Source organism: Podarcis cretensis, assembly GCF_951804945.1.
Source record: "Podarcis cretensis genome assembly, chromosome: 17".
NCBI lineage: Eukaryota > Metazoa > Chordata > Lepidosauria > Squamata > Lacertidae > Podarcis > Podarcis cretensis.
Window position 1 is genome coordinate 12,878,116 of NC_137187.1, and position 23,714 is coordinate 12,901,829.

Sequence of the window (23,714 nt, forward strand, 5' to 3'; positions counted from 1 at the left end):
GTGATTTTCTGGCAGGTTTGCGATCTAGCTAACATGGTCTGGAGGTGCTTATAGTATGACCCAGGAACTCCCAATAAGACTGCACAAATTTCAGCACCAGGATAGAATCACAGAATTGTAGAGTTGGGAGCAGATGACCACAAGGGGCATCTAGTCCAACCCCCTGCAATACAGGAATATTTTGCCCAACGTTGGGATCGAACCCATGACCCTGAAGTTAAGAGTTTCATGCTCTACCAACTGAGCTACTCCACAATTCCTTGGATCAGCACCACACAGAGTTAGTGCCCCAGATGGCCAACATGTCTACATAATCACATCATAGCACAATTACAACACCACCAGTGGACCAGCATTCCTCACCCCAGAGGACGGCATAAATGAGGGGTTGGATTGGATAATCGCCAACCATTATGACCAGGGATGGTAGCAGTCATAACCATGGCAACTGCAGGACCACAGCTTATCTATCCCTGGTATAGACATTGCTGAATGTATGAACATCAGGTATTGCAGTCCAGTATGAAGCAAATATTAAGCATGAGAACCTCACAGTTGTGGGTTCAAGCCCCACGTTGGGCAAAAGATTCCTGCGCTGCAAGGGTTTGGACTATATGACCCTTGTGGTCCCTTCTAATTCTATGATTCTATGAAACAATCCACCATGAAGTACATAGAGTTTTCTATTTCATCTCTGGCATACTTGTGTTGAGCAAGGATGGAGAATGAGTGGCCCTTTAGATGTTTCCAGTTTACAGTTACCATCACCCCCAACGGTTGCCCATGCTATATCGCAGGCCACACATCTCTCACCTCTGCATTAAAGGCACCACTCACTTCCCGCCCTTCTAATGAAAGACAAGGAACAAAGGACTAGAGAGACTGAGCTGTTCTTCCATTTCCCAAATGCAGAGCCCGCAGGGCAGCTGCAAACGATCTTGGCATGCTAACGCCAGCTCGCCCTGCTGTTTCTGATGTGCTGTCCTTGCTCCGAGAACAGATAAAACTATTTGAGCCTGGGGTGGTGGTGCGAGGAATCAGTCCAGGCTCTTTCATAATAAAGATCAAAGGTTGGATCCAACTCCTATTGCAAGCAGTGTTTGACCTTTAAATATAATGTAAGATTAAACTCTCAAAGGTGAGTTCTTCTTGGCCATTCCAACTTTGGGGAAAAAAACACCAAATTACAACAGCCACTTGCAACAGTCCAGCTGCCCAAACAGTGCTTCCACCATTCTTGTTTTGCACCCATCAACCATTATGGTTGGAGACGGCATCAGATAATTATCCGTTTCTATACACATTGCCCTTTTCAGATTGAGGGGACAGTGCCTGCACCCCAATCTTGATCCAACTGGAACTCCATGCCCACCTAAAGGTCTGACTTGGCACTTAGTGCTGGTTCACAACTGCATTGCTTTATATCTACAGTTCCAGGTGGTGGTGTTCCATGTGTGAACAAGCCATCCAGTTCAATCATCAGAATTTTGATATCACATCAGTGCACAATGCTCTTCCATGGAGTCAGTCCATAGAATCAACCACAACTCATCAAACCATTTATGTTTAAGCAATGAGAAATTAAGTGATGTGCATGCATGTGTGAATCAGCCTGTACATGAGCTGCCTTCAAGAACGTTATATTTTTGGACAACCAGGTTGGCTTTTGCTGCCTTCAATAAAATGCATCAGTACTACAGGTCTTGGTTATATAAATATCCTGAATTCTTCTCTGTGTGCTGCATTTCTAAGTATGTCTCGTCAGAAGAAAATCTAATTAAGTCCCTAGGGACTTACTCCCTTGTAAGTGTGCTTAGGAGTGGAACCAAACAATATGCTCCTATGCTTGTTTATTCAGAAGTAAGCTCACCTGTGGTCCATAAGGCTTACCCTTACTTAGAGATATGTGTGCATACCATTTTCTGCCTTAAGGTAGAATCCTATACACACTAAACTAGGAGTACGTCCCACTTAACTCAGTGAGACTTACTTCTGTGTAAGCATACATAGGATTGTGCTGTTAGTGCACCTTTCCCCTTCCTCTCCCCCTCTTTCCCCTTTCTCTCCTCTCTTCCCTCTGTTAAGATCTGTTTTAATTGGACTTTTACATGCTTTAGTCCAGTGTTGTACCAACAAAAATTTCCTCCTTTCAAATTTGCACAGTTACGATCCTTAGAATCTGGTAAGTGATTAAACAACAGAAGCAAAAATAACACGCAGCCCACCACCAATTTCCTAACTAAAAGGCTACCAAAAAATAAACCAATAATAATCTGGGCATGAAATCTTGTATTTCAGACACATGAATCTTCTTCCCCAGTCTTCAACTGTATCACTTTAGTAAGTGTTATAATTCTAGCTGTTTTAACCTGCTGGTCAGTTACTCATGTCTCCCTGCTCTATATTATGGCTTGTTTTTATTGTATCTTGCTTTTATAATTTTGTATTTTAGCTATTTTAAAAATGCTGATCTATGACCATAAGAAACTGATTGATTAACTAAAAGGCTGAGGCCCAGCACACTAGACAGGATCCGCACCCTAAGGCCATCAGATTCCTAACTAATTTGAAAGTTCCTTTCAAAATAACATCACCTAATGTAGTACGTTTTTCAGTTAAAAACAATAATAATAAAATAATGTTGAACTAGTGTGTTTGTGTGTGTGTGTGTGTGTGTGTGTGTGAGAGAGAGAGAGAGAGAGAGAGAGAGAGAGAGAATGAATATCTATATACTGGTCACAGTGAACCGTCACTGTGATGCTGGTAGGGCTAATGGTCACAGTTTCAGACTGAAGTCCTAAAATGGCGCCACAAAACATGGGCTCAACAGCTCATAGAAACCAAAATCAAAATTTTTAAGTCCTGATGGTCAGTTTTGGAGTTGAGCAGAGATCTGAATTCAGCCACCATCATCCCATACCCTATAGCTCCCAAAGAGCTGATCAGCAGAATTTTAGGTTTTTCAAATACGAAGCCCTGGCTGCCCTATGCAGGCAGTGTTAAGATGAGAAACGTGAAACCAACATAAAAACGAAAGTGAAGTACCATTCAAACAAACTAACCATTCAAACATTTTGAAACAATTAATATTTTTTTCACAAAAAGGACACCACCAGCTATTTTTCTTGTTGGTTTTCTGAAAGGAAGGCGGAAAAGTTCTACAAAATAATGCACACCAAATGACAGTCACATTGCACCATTTCTCAAAAGGATTCCTTTTGGAAGGACCTCCCGGCCACCCAAAATAAAATAAAAAAATAGCCAGGGTAGTTGATTACCTCTTTATGTTTCACAGAAGGTACAAACTGGTCAGATTGCATGTCAACTGTAAGGAATGGCATCGATGAAATTACCCACATCTGTAATTTAAGCAGGCAGTTCCACTCAAAATCTTACAAAGCTGAAAGACTTACCTGAATCTACTCCACAAATCTATATTTTCAACTAGTAATAGCTCCAAGAGACCCAGCTTATTGCTATCTAAGTTCTATGAAGCACTGTAGTCCACGCCAAGTGCTGTCCTGGTCGCAAATGTCAGCAGTGGCTGTGAGCTTTGAACCTCAAACCTTGGGGCCGAGCCATTATCAGATGAATGGAGCCGATACGGTCAGATGTGCTTTCTGGAATCCCAAAAGCAATGCTTTCTGATAACAAGATTTTAAAGTTTCCCTACATCTTCTATCTAGATTTCAAAGCGACTCCACAATAATTAGCCTCAACCTTGAGATATTGAAATGTATCTGAACAATATGAATCCCACTGTTGACGTTTAAGCATTTTAAATGGGAGCTTTCATTCTTAAAAATTGCAAGCGCATTGCAGAACTGCAGACAGATGCAATTTTCTACACATTGCATCAGATAAAAGAGCATATATATATATATGGTTGGCCATGCTGTGGCCATTACACATCTTTCTGTGCCTTGTTGTTACAGAAATAATGTTCAGTTTGTGTTAACTTTATCAGTAACTTGACATCCCTGCCTTATTTTACATTGTTAGGCAGAAGGCTTGGCAGAGTTGGATTTCAAAACACCTCCATACCTGGTGGTAACAGTGTCAGGTCCTGGTGCCATCCTAATGGGTCAGGGCAGAGGAAGCAGCAGCAACACTTAGGCAAGCATGCTAGGGAAATCATAAAATTAATTACAGCAGCTTGAAAGTGTAATGGTTAAGAATGGCTGTGTGCCAATCTGCCGCCAGACTGTAAACTTCTCAGGTTTGCCTCTCTTGATAAAAGCTTCTAGACGTTCACAGCTTGATATGCTTTGACTAAATGACAAACATGGGGTTTTAAGAAACACAGGCCAGTGTGCCTAAGAACTTTCTCCCGCAAAAAAAATAAAAAATAAAACATCTTTGGGGGAAACCCTGTTATGTGACTCTGAAGTCCTGTTTAGCTCCACAAATTTAGATAATGCTGGTCTAAATATCATGGGAGAATAGCCAAATGGGAGAGGTTTTTGCAGCTACCCTGTGCTTTGCATCTTGCAAGAAGCTTGCAAGATGCTGCAGGAGAGAAACTGTGAGTAACATCGTGAGAGGGTTTATTTTTTATAATGATCAAGGTGAAACAGTTAGGCTCCCTTGTTATTTTTGCTATTGCAACAGTGTCGTGTTAATATAATCATGTTATATTTATAATACTGAAATGTTGCTTTTCGTACGTTGCTCCATTTGCTATTGTGTTGCTGATTTATTATGTTATGTTTTTCTAACTGTTTTTGCACTGTTTGGATTGTGATATGCATCTCTGCTTTGGCCATGTTTCTTCTTTTTTGTGGAAAAGCAACATGCTGATACGGAAGGAAAGGGGGGGGCACCTTTCCTCACCTCCTCCTCTTTGAAAGGGGGCCCGAGGCGATGACCTCGACGGCGCCCAGCTTCTGAAACCTCACACTGCTGCACAAGCACCACACTATACCCCTTAACTTTATAAAATTATATTCTTCCCTCCTATACACTTGACCGGCAAGAGGCCGAAAACTTCAGAAAATAATATAAAATCAGCCAAAGCTCCGATCTTCTCCATTTTAACGTCATTCTACTCGATTCCCTCCGGACTCCATGATGCTACCCTCAGCGCCATAATCCTCGAACCGACAGGTCACGTACCCAGGAAAACCTTAATCCTGTCAGATGGTCCAGTCAAGCCCTTCCTCCGGGCAATGCTAACGGGCGATGCATATCTGTGCCATTGTCTTGCCATCACCTGTACTCAGGAAACGTTTATGCATATCTCTTTACTCTGCAACCCCTACCTTACTGAAGTGCTGATCTATGCAACCCCTACCTTACTGAAGTGCTGATCTGCGCGACCCCTACCTTACTGAAGTGATGATCTGTGTAAACCCCCACCCACCTTCCTGAAGTGCTGATCTGTGTAATCCCACCTCTTGTGATGTATTCGTGACGTTTTCTGCACTGTATTCTGGGACTTGGAGGGAACTTTTAAAAGTTTATGTCACCCCATTCTCGGGGTTCAATCTCGCCTTGAACCTGTTGCGCAATAAACTTGGATCTTCTGCTGTTTGCTCCTGTCTCCGGCTGAGCTCATTTTCCTCCGCAGGGACCCACGGACTTAGTCCGATGAGCTGGGTGGCAGAGCAGCCTCGCACCCAGATTTTGCCGTAACAATGCGGATGAAATCATCAACGGACGAACTCTAGATAAGTCAGGAAATGCAATCAATGAAGGAGAAAGGACGAATCTCTTTTGTATGCAAAGCATTATTGATAGAAATCCAGAGCCTATCCTGTAATCTCCTTTCCAGGTGCTAGGATGTATATTGATATACTTCATCAGGTTTTCCGTCCCATGTTCCCCTCAAGATCAAGGTGGCAGGCCTAGTATCAGCACCCAGTATCTTTGGGCAACTGCTGGGACCCAGTATCACAGCAGGACTCACTTCTGAAACCCATACCCCCCTTAAACAATTATTTTCCTGATGGGAGCTAGGTTACCATTTTGATTTCCCACAATACCTCAGTAGTCACTTTTATTTCCTCAAAATGTAGCAACAGTACTGAATACTGAGTTGGAGCCAGAACAGAAGATAGGTTTTACCACATGACCACCCATCCTGGGCTTGTTATTTACAGCAGCTGGTGGTGGTAGGGTCTGGACCACAGGGTATGGAGAAGGGGGAGGGTTTGCCATTTCCTGCTAAAATCTCTCCTCCAAGCTCCAGTTGATATTTGCCCCAAAGCTGTCTTTTACTGGAATGGTATTTCTGGGGTATCATAGCGGAGAGGAAGATTTTTTTTGTAGAAAAATGCCATGGGGGGTTGAAGCCAGACCCCACAGCCCTATGTACCATAGTCCCAGTCTGCACCATGTCATTCCACCACTTTCTAATGCTTTAAAAACAACAATCCAAGGATGTACAGTGGTACCTCAGGTTACAGATGTTTCAGGTTAGAGACGCTTCAGGTTACAGACTCCGCTAACCCAGAAATAGTACCTCGGGTTAAGAATTTTACCTCAGGATGAGAACAGAAATCGCGCGGCGGCAGCGGGAGTTCCCATTATCTAAAGTGGTGCTTCAGGTTAAGAACAGTTTCAGGTTAAGTACGGCCCTCCAGAACGAATTAAGTTCTTAACCCGAGGTACCACCGTACAATCACACGGCAACCACATTGCCTTTATCAGGTCTTTTTCTTAGCAGGTAACAGGATTCTATGCCTCAAACTTCTTTTTTTCTCCTGTGCTTCCACAGAATGGCCTCCATACAGCCCAGAGGCCCCCGACAGGAATGCCAGATTGAAATTTCAAACACATTTTGGAGCTCTGCCCCTGAAGAAAGAAATAGTTCCTTCTTTGAAATGGCGAAATGAGGCAATATATAAGGAGCACAAATTATGTCAGGGTATCTAACAATTTGAGGCTGAAAACTTCACAGTGCTTCTCCAATCGATGAGCTCATATTGCAGTGAAGATGGGGCTGACTGGCAGACTGACTTGGCTGGCTTATGACCTCACCGTAAATTCAAGAGCTTTCTACAAGTCAAGTGATATTTTTTACTGGCATTATGTTTTATCCGCATAAAACCACGAAACACCCAGATGTAATTTTAGGAGACAGCGCCACATAAAACGCTGGAAGTCCCAAACATTGCCAGTGAAAACAAGAGCTGAACTTATCAATCCATAAGAAGATCGTTTACATTCTGAAAGTGGAGGATATTTCACTCTCAGTAAAATTCTGGCCAGAGAGGACAGCAGTGTTTAGAGAACCTCATCTCTGAAAGAGATATGAGAGATTACTGGCAATGCATTATAGAGAAAAGAATAAGTAGTATTTACCAATCAATGCAGAACAGAATACCGTAAGCTATGATGTGGACTGTAAAAGCCATTATTAACGGCATCCATAATAAAATATGCTCTCTTGTTATAATGAGATTTCCAATATACCTCCACCCAACCTTGCAAACTTCCAAGTGAAGCCAATAGTTCTTGGTGGTGGGACTAATCAAGATTCTGGACTGACTAAGTCAAATAAAATACAATAAAATGTTTAATTAATCATGTCTAGTCTTCTTTTTATTGCCAATAAACAAGCCCATTAATGAGATAAGAAAAACTCAAGACAAACTACAGTATCTTCAAAGCCAGACAGAGTCCCAGATGACGAGATTATTTTTCAGGTTTAACATTGATCCCATATATTGTATATGGAATTACAGCCATGGGAATTGGTTTATTTGAATGACATTAAAAATGATTGTTTCTTGGTGGCAAGGGTAGCCAACATGGTACCCGCCAGAAGTTTTGGACTACAACCACCATCATCCCTGAGCATCAGCCATGCTGGTTGGGGTTGCAAGGAGGTGCAGCCCACAACAGCTAGAAGCCACCACATCAGCTAACCTTGCTCTAGGGCAACTGCTGTCAAAGTGTGTCCTGGGAGGAGTCTTTGGTTCCTTGGACGCATATCAATGGTTTCTCCTCCACAGTGAGAAGTCACAATGAAATGTTTCAAGAGCTTTGGCATATCTTCTGTTCTCAGTTGTTGTGGGGCAACAGGGTGGACCAACAGAACTGGCCAGCACAGTAAGGTCATTCAAAACTAAATCCCATTGACCTTAATGGAGCTTTCTCTAGGTTAGTGAGTATAGGATTGCAGCCTAAAATGCATACGTATAGTCTCTCACTCATATTAGTTCAAAGTCTCATTACTGTAGCATTCAAGCATGCGAGAGTACCGTACAACCTTAATTCTTGTTTATCTTTCTACAGAAATTGTCCTTTGGGTATAAATACCTCCATGTGTTTGTATGCCGGTAAACACTCTGCCCTCTGGTGTCAAGTTCTCAGAACTACTTTAAAAATCTACCTCTAAAGAACTGGACAGGGGGCACTCCCCGAACTTTACAGTCTTCAGAAAGTGCTGGGCTGTCATTCTTCAAGTGGCAATCACACACAGATTGTCTGGATTGTGTGGTCTGTTCCTATGTCAGCACCAGGAGACACAATGGAAGCACACCAGTGTCCTGGCATGGGCCAGGAACTACTGTAACCAAACAATCAGATTGTACACCTGGTTGCCACTCACAAGTGGAGCACCAAACAAACAGAAGCAGCACATAGGGCAACATTCACACTGTACCAGCAACATACAGTATTAAACAAGATAGCAGAAGTATGAACAAGCCCACTATAGGCAAAACAGAGATTTGAGACTGGCTCAAGGGACTCAAATCCCCATTTCAGAGATGCTGAATTGGTGTATTGCATTGCCCATGTGAGCCCAACACTGAAAAGCACACACAGTTTTACAATGCCTCTCTTCTGTCCCACTTTAATAACAGTAACTACAAATAGTGCAAGATCAAGGATGCTTGTTGGGTTGTGCGTTAAAAAGGAGTAGGGCAGTTAAAGGATTTTCAGTTAATACTTCAGCTTTTCAGTGATTGATTTGACTTACTTTAAAAAATGAGCATTCTACTCAACAGTGGGGCCTTTTGATATACCAAAGAGAGTGCTGGCCTAATAAACAAAAGCTAGCACTCAGGGTTAAGATTATAATTTGCCACCTGATTCAAAGTGCCGCCGCTAATTTATCAGCAAAGTTTTAGCTGATTAGTCTACCCATTGATCTAACAGCACAATCTAATGTTTACTCAGAAGTAAGCCCCACTGAGTTCAAATGGACTTACTCCCAGGTAAGTAGGTACAGAATTGCAACCTAAGCCTATTAAAGGAGTGGGGGGGACCCCATTGATTTCATGCAGACCATCAAGTCAGCTTGGTATGTAATTTTGATTTCTTATTTCTGCAGCACCCCTCAGATTGCCTGTTAGAAGTAGAAGCCAGAGTTTATTTTGAGGGAAAACTATCGTCCCATCTGCTTTCCCCCCCAAAAAAATATGGTGCCTCCAGTCCAGACTAGCTCAAACTCATAATTTCTAAAAAAGCACTCTCTTTCTCACCTAACACACTAACTGCTTCCTAATGGAGTTAAGTTGATGTGAAGAAAGTGTTTCTTTATTGGATTAACCTAAGAGCTATTTAGGAGCAGAGCTAGGGGAATAAAATGTCCAATTCAATGTAGTCATTCATGTTAAAGAAGAAGCAGGAGCCTGATATTGACGCTTACACCTTTGCGAAGCATTTATCCCCAACCCAAGTCAAGAATTTATTAGAAGGAATGAAGGAACAATTAAAACTTCTCATTTAAATTGATAGAGCTAATCTGTAAGTGGTCTCTCTCTGAATCCCGCCCCCCCCCTTGTACTTCTTATTTGCTCACAGAATTAAGCGGCTTTGTCTGGGAGAAGAAAACACAGTGTCAACAGTTTTTCATCCTATCCGACTGCCTGCCTGCCTGTCTTGTCTTTCTGACACAGTACTTGACACAGGATCACATGTTTTCGTCTAGTGACCAAGGCTGAAAAGTGCTAAGGGAGCAGACTTTTCCCCTTTGTGAATCATACATAACACAAAACAGAAAAAGGAACACTAATGTTAAAGTGGCAGCGAAGTCTCCCAAGCATTTAACACAAACTCCATCAAAATGGGACTGCAATCCCACAGGTTCATAGCTGCACTACTCTATAAAGGCAACAGCGTGGAATAAGAAAAGTGTTCAGTGCCATTTATATGGAGACTAGATATGGAGTTCCTAGGGTACAGAGAGGAAGTGACACCCACATTGGAGGTCTGTGTCACATTTCATAATGCAACTTCCTTTGTTCCCTGGATTTCTAGCCAATATTCTGCATCAGGCGTAGCTCAGTAAACTTTTCCTTTCTGGCTCCCATTTTGCAGATCTCTTTACACCCAATTGCTATAAAAGTGTGATTTTGCTGGCTGTAGACAATTTTGTATCATGCAAGTCAACGGAAACCACTGAGAACGAAGCTCAATTTCAATAGCCCCACCCAGTGTTTCCTATCCCCTGGTTATCCAAGAATGTGACATACAGAAAGAACCAAGGAACTGCATCTTGCATATATATGACTACTGAGTCTTTCTATGAATACTAGAAAAGTGAAGATAAATATCCTCAGCGACTGCAGTGAAGACATTTTAGTTCAGAAGTGATCACAAGGTGAACGAATTAAGGCCCAACACATTTTCAATTGTCAGGCTCTTCTTCAAACAAAAATAATATGTGATCCACTTTATAAAAACCACACAATCAACCACACAATTTGCCGCCTGCAGTAACACCCATGTGGTATTCTATCAAAAGCCAAATCTAACCTGATAGAAGATAAGACGGGAAGACAAGAGGAAGCCTCCCTTATTTAATATTTTTAACTGAGGGAGAACAGACTGAATCCCTAATGGATAGCTATTACTTTTACAAATAGGCAGAACCTTTCTCTAGAACGATTTAGATGATTGTGTGGCACACATTTTGGCAGTGAATTTTATCTGCAGCATAGTAGAAGATGTTCACGCTAAGGGCATTGATGAAATCACTGCCTTAGGAGACAGATGCAGGAGGAGACAAGCTGAATGATAGAACAGCATGTGTTCAAGCTCCCATCAACACAATGGACTCCAGTAGATCAGAGGGAGCAGTTACATCTGCCATGTCAACAATATGGTGCCCCAGGAGACCCCAACGCTATGTGTTTAGTGCAAATCTGCAGAATGTCTCACAGAAGCCCAGAATGCTCCATCTGTCCTGGGAAGGGACTGTGATTGCACACAGAGACATAGAGAGAGGGACATATTTTCATCCAGAGATAATGGAATCGTTGCACACAAAGAGTATCAAATGGGAACGCAAGAATGCTTGCACTTGATTTCCATGTGAATTTCCATGTCACTATCATAGAAAATTCGAGTGTCTTGAATCAAGACCATAAAAACATAAAAGTCTGTTTGTTCTGCCACCTGCAAAAGTTCATTAAAAGATACTTATCACAGCAGATAAGAGGTAAAGTTAAAAAGAAAGCTGCAGCAGGAAACATTAATCTTTTGTTATAATTGTAGTCATCAGCATAATTGCTTTCTGCATGCTGGAATTATCTTATTGGCTTTTATTACATAATTCATTAATTTTTTTGCCTTGCAAGGATTACAAAAAGGATGCAGTCTTTTATAAACAGAATGACTACTTAGGAGTTCTGCAATCCAAAACATTGATTTTACTATGTGTCATTATTATTACTTGATGAGAGCCAATGAAGTGTAGTGGTTAAAGAGTGTTGGACAAGGAAGACCTGGGTTCAAAAACCCCATGAAACTCATGCAGTGACTTTGGGTCACTTAATATATCTCAGCCTACCCTACCTAACAGGTTTGTTGGTAGAATAGAATGCCAGTGGGAAGAGTACCAATCACATTGCTATGCTGCCTTGGAAGAAATGTAGGATATAAATGAAATGATTATTCTATTTGCAGGAAGTTGCCTACAGTTCCAACTCTAGGCAGACTTCACTGGAAGAAGTCCTGGAATGGGAAACTCACTACAGAGATGTTTTTGGTTAGACAAAAGATTGCTGCGTTGCAGGGGGCTAAACTGGATGACTATCGAACCGGATGCAAAAATATGAAACTGACTTTCACAGAGAGCAATTCCAATGACCCTTAGGAATCAGGTCGTTGGTCATTTACTCTGCTGTAATCCCAGCACTGTGAGCCTCCCAAAGTATCTTTTGGGGAAAGTAGGGGTTCTGGGTCCTGGCCAGGTCACGGCACCTACATCTTTAAAAATGACCCCAGGAGTAGCTGCAGATGTTAAGCTTCTAGTCACCTTCCTCCACAGGCATGGGAGGAAAGGGACAAGCAAGTGATTTTAGTTACCCTCCCTCTTAACTTCACTGAATGTTCCCTGGCAGGAAGAGGAGAACTTCTGCTGTAGTGTGGGGTGGAATAGGAAGATGTGAGGCTTCTTCTTTCCATTTGCTCAGTAACGTCCACTCCTGTATTTTCTGCCTTCAGGGACCCTTTCCCCTGCTGCAGCCAAGCAGGCAGTTCTAGGACACATTGCAAGATGTACATTTGGTCCACGTGGAGAACCAGCCAGGACTGCTGGCCCTCACTGTGACCTTGGATGAACCAAGAGCGCTGCTTTAGAACAAAAACAGCTGGAGTTTCATAAGGCCACAGGATAGAAAAGCAGGACAGGGAGCAGGGAAAGCTTACACAGCAGAGAAGTAGTGGGAGGATGGCTTGGATAAGGGACATTCCAGGATGTGGGGAAACTCTACACTATAAGGAGGCAAAACTAACCTCGTGCAGACAGAATAATTGTGTCTTTCCTGCAGTCGGAGAACTTTGGGGAGAGGGGTCAGCTAAAATGTCTCTCCCAACTTTGCTAGTTCCATGTATATGAAGAAGATCTGCAGCAACATCAAAAAGGCACTCTGCATAATTTCACAATTGGTGAGTAGGCTGGGGCCCTGCAGATGTTGTTGGAGTCTAGCCCCCATCAGGCTCCATCAGACTGACTAATAGGCAGGGATGATGAACGTCCTAGTTCAGCAATGTCTTGAGGGCCAACGCATTGCCTGCCAAGGTCCTAGAAAAAGATCTCCATACAGAGAAAGAACGTTTGGCATCTTCATTTCTGAGGAAGATCTTATTTAAAACTTGCAATGATGGTATCGTCGGGTGGTGTAATGGACAACTGTGCGCCAGTCATACAAGTCAGGGGTACTGACCCTGGCGAACCTGGTCTACATAGTATGTGCAGGCAACTAAAGACATGCATGTAGGATCTACAGTGATGCTTCATGAAAATGATTTCTAAGCACACTTTTAAAATAAAAAAAACAAACAAACCTGAAATTGCAACAAGCTCACTGGGTAGAAACAAACTCATTAAATTTAAAGTTGAAAACATAGGTTGGGTTGTGGTTTTTTTAAGAGAGCCAGTGTTGTGTTGTGGTTAGAGTGTTACAGGGTGACCTTGGACCACTCACTGCCTCTCGGCCTGACACCTCTGCAGCATCGTTGTGGGGATTAAATGGGGGGGGGGGGAGAGAACCATGTATGCTGCTTTTAAGTCCATGAAGGAAAAGGTGCATCAAACATCTCAAACTTCTTTTTATTCTTGTTTATTTGCCACATTTGTCTCTCAACTTTCCTCCAAAGAACTCAGAGCAGGGTTTGATTCATGGTTTTCCTTCCCCCCCACCACCACAACTACCCAGTAAAGTAGGTAAGTCTGAGAGAAAGTGGTGAGGGTCTTCAGCTCACCTAACAAGCTTCTTGGCTGAGGGGGGATTTTTACCCAGGCTGTTAACCTAATCCACAAACACAACCATATGCATACAATACCAAACTCTCATTTATCACCAATACACCCCCCCCAACACAACTATGGCCTATGGCCTTTTTGTTCACATATTTACAATGCTCCCAGACCAATGGATCGGAAGGATCACACAGTATATCAGCTTGGGCAGGAAAATAACCATTGCTAGTCCCTGTTCCCTTGGGCTTCCTTTTTTCTATCCCAACCCTTGCAGAACAAAACTCCCAGTTCCTGTTGGGTCTTGACTCACAAAGAATGGAATCTGTTTCCACAACAGTGGGCCAAAAGACCAGAAGCATGTTTTAAACTTATTGCTACTATTCTTACAAATATATTGTTATTGCTATATGTTGCTTCTCCTAGCAAAAAACCCCCAAAAACCCAAAAAACTTTTCCTGTGTCCAGAGTGCTTTCTTTCCAGGGCTGAGGTGCAAAATCCATCAGATGAAAAGGATTTGCACCATTTATTATTATTATTATTATTATTGTTCCATTTGCCAGGCTGATGGCTTTCATTAAGCTGCCATACGTACCCCGGGGTTACTCTCGGTCATTTCTAGCTACTTAGAGCTCCTCGTATCTGTCTGTCTCTCCTCGCAGCCCTATTTTTTTATTTATTTATTTATTTTTTTTGGGTCTTGCCTCAACAGCCCCAACTGCAGGCGTCTTCTGATAAAGCAGCCGTCGAAAGAGAGAAAAAGAGAAAAACAGGCTCCCTCTCTCAGGCTCGGCTCCAAGGGAACCAACCCTCCATGCCGGCAGAAACCTTATTTGTTTCTTTTCAAGGTGCCCCAAGTCTCGTGCAGAGAGCCTTTTCTGCCGAGAGGAAAAATCTGCGCGCTGCTCAACTCCTCAACTAAACCACGAGGAGCTAAATGTGTTGTTTTGACACAGGGGGGAAACAAAGAGGGGCAGGATAGAAAGGAAGAAAACGAAAGGAAAATAGATCTGGGGGCACCTCAAGCAACCTGAGGCGTCGCTTTTTGTCTCTAGCTAGAACCCCAAACATTTACATGCCTCGCCAAGCCAGGCTCGCCTCGCCTCTTTTGTCCTCTCCAAAACGCGTCCCAATTCCCGGGCGGAGTTGCACCCAGCAGGCACCGAAACGAAATGGAGCAAAAAAATAAGGGGGCTGGGGCGCCCAGGCATGCTCGGAACGCGCGGGGGAGGAAGGTGTGTGAGAGAGAGGAACAAAACGCACTCTGCACATGCTCAGAGGGATGCTTCCCCAGCCCCACGCAAAGCAGGAAAAGAAAAGCAGCGAGGTCCCCCAAAGTGAGTTGTTTTCGGCGCCAGCGCTGAGGCTCTTTGTGTCGGTTTTGCATAGGCGCAAATGAATCCCCAGCAGCTTTCTATGGGGCGGCTGGTGTGGGGTGGGTGGAAGTAGGGGGAGCCCCCCCCCAAAGTCCATCTTAACCGGGGGTGGGCTGATTTTCAACAATCCTCTTGAACCCCCAACCATTTTCCCAGCCCCCCCCCCAAAAAAGCCCATCTCATTTTACCTGCTCGCCAGTTTGATCTGAGGGTGTCTTTCTTGTCCCCTTCGATGGGGAATGGAAAAGAGAAAAGTCCTCGCCACGAAGCCTGATGATAGTCCCCCTGGACCCGGGCGAAGGGGTTGTGGCTGTTGTGTGGTGGTTGTTATTTGCAGGCGGGGCGAGTAAGGCGGCGGGGAGAGCTGTCTCTGCCCCCTGCCAGCTGCCCCACGGACGGAGACCAGGAGATCTGTTGAACCCGGAGCTCCTTATATAGATTCCGCCGGCGCTGCACGGAGGAGGTTATTATCGGTCAACCGCGGCTTCCTTCTGCTCTCGCTGCTGCTGCTGCTCTGCCTCTGTTTATGTATTTCAGTCACTCACCGCCAGCACGTGGAGGACAAGCACGCCTCTTAAAAGGGCGACGCGGGGTGCCATGCATTTCACCAATGGAAACAGCAGTGATGGCCAAACTTGGCCCTCCAGCTGTTTTGGGACTACAACTCCCATCATCCCTAGCTAACAGGACCAGTGGTCGGGGATGATGGGGACTGTAGTCCGAAAACAGCTGGAGGGCCAAGTTTGGCCATCACTGTAAGGGAAAGTGGGAAATCAGAAAGAAGAAGAAGAAGAGTTTGGATTTGATATCCCGCCTTTCACTCCCTGTAAGGAGTCTCAAAGCGGCTAACATTCTCCTTTCCCTTCCTCCCCCACAACAAACACTCTGTGAGGTGAGTGGGGCTGAGAGACTTCAAAGAAGTGTGACTGGCCCAAGGTCACCCAGGAGCTGCATGTGTAGGAGCGGAGACGCGAACCCGGTTCCCCTGATTACGAGACTACCACTCTTAACCACTACACCACACTGGCTCTCAAACCGGGATGACTCCTGTAAACTCGAAAAAAGGGACACTTGGAGGGTTTGGGATCACCTACCCTGAGAGGAAGGGGACGTGGGTGGCGCTGTGGGTTAAACCACAGAGCCTAGGACTTGCCGATCAGAATGTCGGCAGTTCGAATCCCCGCGATGGGGTGAGCTCCCGTTGCTCGGTCCCTGCTCCTTCCCACCTAGCAGTTCAAAAGCACATCAAAGTGCAAGTAGATAAATAGGTACCGCTCTGGCGGGAAGGTAAACGGCATTTCCGTGCGCTGCTCTGGTTTGCCAGAAGGGGCTTAGTCATGCTGGCCACATGACCTGGAAGCTGTACGCTGGCTCCCTCGGCCAATAAAGCGATATGAGCGCCGCAACCCCAGAGTCGGTCCCGACTGGACCTAATGGTCAGGTCCTTTTTACCCCGAGAGGAAGGGGAGAGTGGGGATCAGTCCCCTGGGAGGCCCCGGCACCTCTGCCCTCGCGTCATGTTGAAATATCATTACAACAACCCTGTGATGTAGGGTAGGCTGAGAGGCAGTGCTTGGCCAAAGGTCACCCATTGGGTTTCATGGCTGAGCATGGATTTGAGCCCTGGTCTCCCATGTCCTATAACTGCTACATCACTAAGCCCTCTGTTGCGCATATTATCAGTTGTGCTTAAGTTTGCACTCCACAATATACCTGACTGTGGCATTTTTCCTTCCCTCAGTAAGGATGTGTGGCAGCCATTCACATATAGGGTAGGAAGTAAATGGTAGTGCCATTGAGGTGAGAGTAAAACCTGTTCTCTGCTGCTGATCTTCCCCACCGGACTGCTTTGACCCAGCTTGGGTTCAGTTTCTTCGTCAGACTGTGCTGGAATCTCAGACAATCAGACAGACAAATGCAGAGAGACCTGCCACATGGATGTGCCATGTGGCACAGCCAGCGGGCATTTAAGGCGCACAGGAACAGGCAGATGAAGTTTTGGGGGTTTGGGGTTTTTTGGTTTTTTTACTCATGGCTTACTTTCGCCTACTCTTTCCCTCTCCCAGTCGCCACAGCTTCTTGCTGAGATTTGAAATCTAACATTTATTTGCCTTGGGCAACTGCCTTGCTCAGCCTAAAAGTATGGCTGGTCCTGGTACCTAACCTTTCACTCTCAGTTTGCATGTATGTTTGCTCTGCTCAGTCCCAGGTGTTCATCCCCAGAGAACTCTCTGGATTGAGTAAGAAGTGCTCTTTTTCTGGGGGTACCCAAGGATATGTAGTACTGGCACTCCCCCCCCCCAAGAAGAAAATAACTAATTAAAAGTGTGGCACTTAACTGTAACAACTTCATGGTGACTACTACTGACACCCTTTTTTCCTAGAAGAAAGGCAGTGTGAGTAAGAAAATGAGGTTGGGCGCAGGCCTAACACTTGCGTGGAGGATCTGGTGGACTGGAAGGTAAAGGAGACATTTTCTCCAGGTAAGGGGGGGAGACAGAACACACCTTGTCTAGTCTGGATTCTCACAGTTTAGTACTTGTACAGTATAAATCAGGAAATCAGCCCTGAGTGCTCACTGGAAGGACAGATCCTGAAGCTGAGACTCCAAGACTTTGGCCACCTCATGAGAAGAGAAGACTCCCTGGAAAAGACCCTGATGTTGGGAAAGATGGAGGGCACAAGGAGAAGGGGACGACAGAGGATGAGATGGTTGGACAGTGTTCTCGAAGCTACCAGCGTGAGTTTGACCAAACTGCGGGAGGCAGTGGAAGACAGGAGTGCCTGTTGTGCTCTGGTCCAGGGGGTCACGAAGAGTCGGACACGACTAAACGACTAAACAACAACAATAGTATAAACGGAGTTCTCCTGAAAACTGAGTGTGTGGACTTCTGCTTCTCTGTGTCTACAGGATTTACAGTGGTACCTCAGTTTTCGAACGTTTCCCTTGACAAATGTTTTGGAACTTGAACGCCGAAAACCCGGAAAGAAATGCTTCGGTTTTCAAATGTGCCTTGGACGTCAAAGAGGAAACACGGCTTTTATTTTGAGTTTTGCATTTTCGAACGTTTCAGAACTCGAACGGTCTTCCGGAACGGATTACTTTCAAAAACCGAGGTACCACTGTACTGGAGTCAGGATTTTGCTTGAAGGGACCCACAGGAATGAAAGCGCACACTCCAGAATTTCAGAATGGCTGTCCCACTACAGTCTCCTTATGCGCTCTAGTGAGACTCCCAGCTTACAGACTGAGCGCTGACAGAATAAGCGTAACATGGGGCAGTTCATAATAAGCTAGTAAAGCACAGTGCATCTTTCCTCTTTCCCCTTGAAAATGTGAGCAGCGAACAAGAATATGTTTGACCTTCAAACAGAGGAGGTACTAAACATGAACAGTCAAGTTTCACTGTGGTAACTTCAGCGCTCATAAAAGAGTTTGCATTGCAATAGGAATTGCAAGTCCCCTCCCTTCCTTTGTAACAATCCGTCTGTGGGCGATGTTTCAACTTCAAATGGGGAATTATGCCACAAACATAAGGTTACCAGATTTTTTTCAAAGAATCCGGGGACACTTTTTTCTTTTTTTGAAAAGAGGGAGGGGAAAGTTATTTTTTTAAAGTTATTTTTTTAAAAAAAGAAGTAGTAATATCTTCTCTACTGTGGTCTCCTTTGTCGCATGGCCTTCCTCTGGGCCCTGGTCTGCTCTCTTGGAGTGCTAGCCACCGTGGAGTAGGCTCGGGTCGGGCCTGGGCTCGGCCACATGTCCTTGCCCTCCCGGTGCTCTCCTACCTCTTCTCCTCAGCAGCGGCAGCAGCAGCGGGCAAGGTCGGGTCTCCCCTCTTTTTTCTCCTTCCTCTTTCTCTCTCCCCCTTTCTCCTTCTCCTCTCCCCTTTTCTCCTTGTGTCAGCCCCAGGGTTTTCCTGGCCCCGGAGCGCCACTGGGCAGTGGGCCAGGTGGCCAGGCAGTGGGCCAGGTGGTCATAGAGTTGGAAGAGACCACAAGGGCCATCGAGTCCAACCCCCTGCCAAGCAGGAAACACCATCAGAGCACTCCTGACATATGGTTGTCAAGCCTCTGCTTAAAGACCTCCAAAGAAGGAGACTCCACCACACTCCTTGGCAGCAAATTCCACTGTCGAACAGCTCTTACTGTCAGGAAGTTCTTCCTAATGTTTAGGTGGAATGGAATGGAATGTCAGATGCAAAAGTCCAGGGAGGAAAGTAGGAGGATGTAAAGGCAGATGGAGAACATGTGACTTTCTCTCCTGGGGTGGGGAATCCATGGCTGTCTGGATGTTGCTAGGCAATCGTTCCTGTCTTCCCTGACCATTGGACATACTGACTGGAGTCCAAAATGAAGCAAGGAACATCTGGATTCCCCAATCCCTGTTCTAGCTATTTGAAGGCACTGGGTAAGATGTGTGAAATATAATGCCCACGGAACTTTGATGAACAAAGGCAGTAGTCTTCTGAATACTTGCTTCTGGAAGCAGACAAATGGGAAGGATCATCAACTTGTGATTTAAAAACAAAAACTGGTTAAGGGGTCTAGCCAGGACAGGTTTAGAATTGTCAAGTCTGGTGCAGTATGAGATTTTGGATGTGACAAGGATGGAGTCTGCTGCCTGCCAAGCATGGACACTCCAGGAGAGGAGTGCCAACTTGAATAAAATATGGGGGGGCACGTAACAGACACTCCAAGTGTCCCTATTTTCCAGGGACAGCCCCAGATTTACAGATGTGGTTCTGGTTTCTGATTTGATCCGAGAATGTCCCACTTTTCCTGATGACACCCCTATTTTCATCAGAGAAATGTTGGAGGGCATGGCGTTATCTGACCCCCAAGCTGTCTGAAGGAGATAAGTAACTATACAACCTTTAGAAGACATCTGAAGACAGCCCTGTATAGAGTTTTTTTAATGTTTGATATTTTATTGTGTTTTTATACATATTGGTAGCTGCCTAGAGTGGCTGGGGCAACCCAATCAGATGGGCAGAGTATAAATATTATTATTATTATTATTATTATTATTATTATTATTATTATTATGTGCCTATTTTCATCACAGAAATGTTGGAGAGTATGAGGTAAGCCCCACCCCACATAATAGTTCACAAGACATGGCACACATACAGCATTTGATTGGCAATGCCCATCAACTGGGGGGAGGATCCCTGGCCCCCTCAATTATTTTATTGACTGAAGGGACTGAAGGGATCTTGGGCCCTAGGAGTTAGCTCCTATGTTAAACTACAGAGCCTAGGACTTGCCAATCAGAAGGTCGGCGGTTCGAGTCCCCGTGACGGGGTGAGCTCCCGTTGCTCCTGCCAACCTAGCAGTTCAAAAGCATGTCAAAGTGCAAGTAGACAAATAGGTACCGCTCCGGCGGGAAGGTAAACGGCGTTTCCGTGCGCTGCTCTGGTTTGCCAGAAGTGGCTTAGTCATGCTGGCCACATGACCCAGAAGCTGTACGCCGGCTCCCTCGGCCAATAAAGCGAGATGAGCACCGCAACCCCAGAGTTGGTCACAACTGGACCTAATGGTCAGGGGTCCCTTTACCATTACCAAGAGATTGGGCCTACCACATTTTGGCAGAGTCTCCCAGTACACGTTGTGGGAAGTTAATAGAAATTTCATTTAACAGCAACAACACACAACCACAGAACACATGGCTTTTGTGACAAAATGCCCAGTGCCAACCCTGAGTCAAAGAGATCAAATGAACAGAGAAAGTAACTGCTGGTGAGCAACCCTACAATAAGGAAAGATCGTCACTTTCTTCCCTTGCTTCTTTGCTCCTAGAGTCATCCAAGTAGCTGCAGCTTAAGAAAACAAAGTGAGACGAATCCTAGTTTGGTCCCATAAATCAGTTCTTCAATTCTAAACTTTGCATGTCATTTTTAACTTAAAACAAATGCCCTAGTTTGTGTCCTAGTTAGAAAGCAAGACAGATAACATGACCCTTTTGGTTGAAAACAACAACACACATATTGAGGAAATTGCATTCCAGAAGATTTTTTATTTTTTTAACCTTTCCTCTCTGGCATTAGATGACAAGAGAGATCAAGCTTATCCTCACCACCGTCACACCCTGTTCTCTCTGTTTTTATTCAAAAACATCACTTTTCCATTACATTAAATTAGGATGCTTCTAGGCAGGTGGGACTTAATATTGCAGGTTAGCCATTAAGTTATCACAAAACAGTCACAGGTAACAGTTTTCTTCAATAATTTGCCAGATTTGCCTGGATGAATCCAGATTAAAAATGGGGACAGGAAATACGTTCTGGCATTTTGATGCTGACAATGTTGTGTGGACTCATCCCATCCCATGGTAAACACCTGTCTGGAAGCATCCTTAGTCTGTGGAACTTGAACATGCTTTCATTTCTTTCTTTTTTCTTTTTAAAAAAAACATGTTCAAGTGCCTTTTAAATGTTCAGCATTCATGGTTCTGTTCTGATGTTGTTTCAACTGTGCTCATGTCGTGCTTTTATATTTCATGTACTTTTGTATGTTGCCCAGAGGACAAATTAATATCCCTGATTGGCTTCAGCGGAATGAAGGCATTGTAACTTAGATGAAAGGTGCTTGTTGCCTAACTCAGCTTGCCTAACTCAGTCTTGCTGGATTGATACTAGAGCAACAGCCTTTTGATTTGGCAACAGTGAAGAAATCAAAAGAGAAGTTGTGCCTCTAAGACTAAACCAAATCAAAACAGTTGAATCAGTTATTCAGCTAATGTACACTTGCATTCCACTCTATGGCATACATACATGGTACAGGAAACCAGTCAGTCGGCTAGTCAGTCAGTCAGTCAGTCAATCAATCAATCAATCAATCAATCAATCAATGGCTACTTTAAGATCAAAGTACCCCCTGCCTAACAGAACATACTGGTCACTATAACTTTGTAACATTATATGTTTTGCCTCAGCTGCATCCCAATTAGGGGCAGGTAATTCTGCATCGGGACGCAGGTGGCGCTGTGGGTTAAAGCCTCGGCGCCTAGGACTTGCCGATCGAAAGGTCGGCGGTTCGAATCCCTGCGGCGGGGTGCACTCCCGCTGCTCGGTCCCAGCGCCTGCCAACCTAGCAGTTCGAAAGCACCTCCGGGTGCAAGTAGATAAATAGGGACCGCTTACCAGCGGGAAGGTAAACGGCGTTTCCGTGTGCGGCTCTGGCTCGCCAGAGCAGCGATGTCACGCTGGCCACGTGACCCGGAAGTGTCTCCGGACAGCGCTGGCCCCTGGCCTCTTAAGTGAGATGGGCGCACAACCCCAGAGTCTGTCAAGACTGGCCCGTACGGGCAGGGGTACCTTTACCTTACCTTTAATTCTGCATCAGATATGATTGGCTCCTCCTATCAGTCTTAGGTCACTTTCAGGTATTTTGCAGATGGGATTTGATTGCATAGGTGAATTCATATTCAAATTCATGGGTTTTTTTATACTGGGTTGTTTTTGTTTTCATTATGTATTTTGTGGTTTTATATTGTGTTTTTTTGTTGTCTGGGATGCGGGTGGCGCTGTGGGCTAAACCACAGAGCCTGGGACTTGCCGATCAGAAGGTTGGCGGTTCAAATCCCCGCGACGGGGTGAGCTCCCGTTGCTTGGTCGCTGCTCCTGCCAACCTAGCAGTTTGAAAGCACGTCAAAGTGCAAGTAGATAAATAGGTACCTCTCCGGCGGGAAGGTAAACGGCGTTTCCGTGCGCTGCTCTGGTTCGCCAGAAGCGGCTTAGTCATGCTGGCCACATGACCCGGAAGCTGTACGCTGGTTCCCTCATCTGATAAAGTGAGATGAGCGCCGCAACCCCAGAGTCGGCCATGACTGGACCTGATGGTCAGGGGTCCCTTTACCTTTTTTATGTTGTAACCGCCCTGAGAGCTATATAGGTATGAGGCGGTCTACAAATTTAATAAATAAATTTCATCGCATGAATAAGGTGACCTGGCACTCTGGTACAACAAACTCGCTTCTAAAAACCCACAAACATTTTACTGTGAATAAAGTTACATGAAAACGTGTTGGAAATTGTGGGATAACAATTGCCTGATGTGATGTCATCGAACCTCCACACAAATCAGAATGATGCAAGAGGCCCCATCAGAATTGATTGATTGATTGATTGATTGATTGATTGAATTTATATACCGCCCTATACCTGGGAGTCTCAGGGCGGTTCACAGAATAAAATCAAGATATAAAACCACAAAATACATAATAAAAATAAAAACAACAACCCAATAGCACCCCCCACCACCACAAAACCCCCCCACATTTTAAAAGGGCATGGTATGTAAATCAGATCAACCAAAGGCCTGGTTAAAAAGGAAGGAACTTCCCTGGGGAGAGCATTCCACAGACGAGGAGCCACTGCAGAGAAGGCCCTGTTCTTGTGTTGCCACCCTCCGGACATCTCAAGGAGGAGGCAGATGAAGGAGGGCTTCAGAAGATGTTCTCATCTGACGGCTCTTCAACTGAGGTCAGCAAACTTTTTCAGCAGGGGGCTGGTCACTGTCCCTCACACCTTGTGGGGGGTCAGACTATATTTTTTTGGGGGGAATGAACTAATTCATATGCCCCACAAATAACCCAGAGATGCATTTTAAATAAAAAGGAAAATTCTACTCATGTAAAAACACATTGATTCCTGGACCATCTGTGGGCCAGATTTAG

The 23,714-nt window shown here is 44.7% G+C and overlaps 1 protein-coding gene across 2 annotated transcripts in view; it reads right to left on the bottom strand.

The window, feature by feature from the left end:
* The window catches only part of ABCA1 (ATP binding cassette subfamily A member 1), a 112,693-nt gene extending 97,151 nt beyond the window's left edge, over positions 1–15,542 (bottom strand). The window contains exon 1 of one of the 2 annotated variants that reach the window (XM_079959045.1): positions 15,223–15,541. The gene's annotated coding sequence lies outside the window, so the exon portion shown is untranslated. Of the gene's footprint in view, positions 1–15,222 lie in introns of both variants that reach the window. The other variant, XM_079959046.1, reaches the window with a different exon arrangement.
* Positions 15,543–23,714: the final 8,172 nt, after the last annotated feature.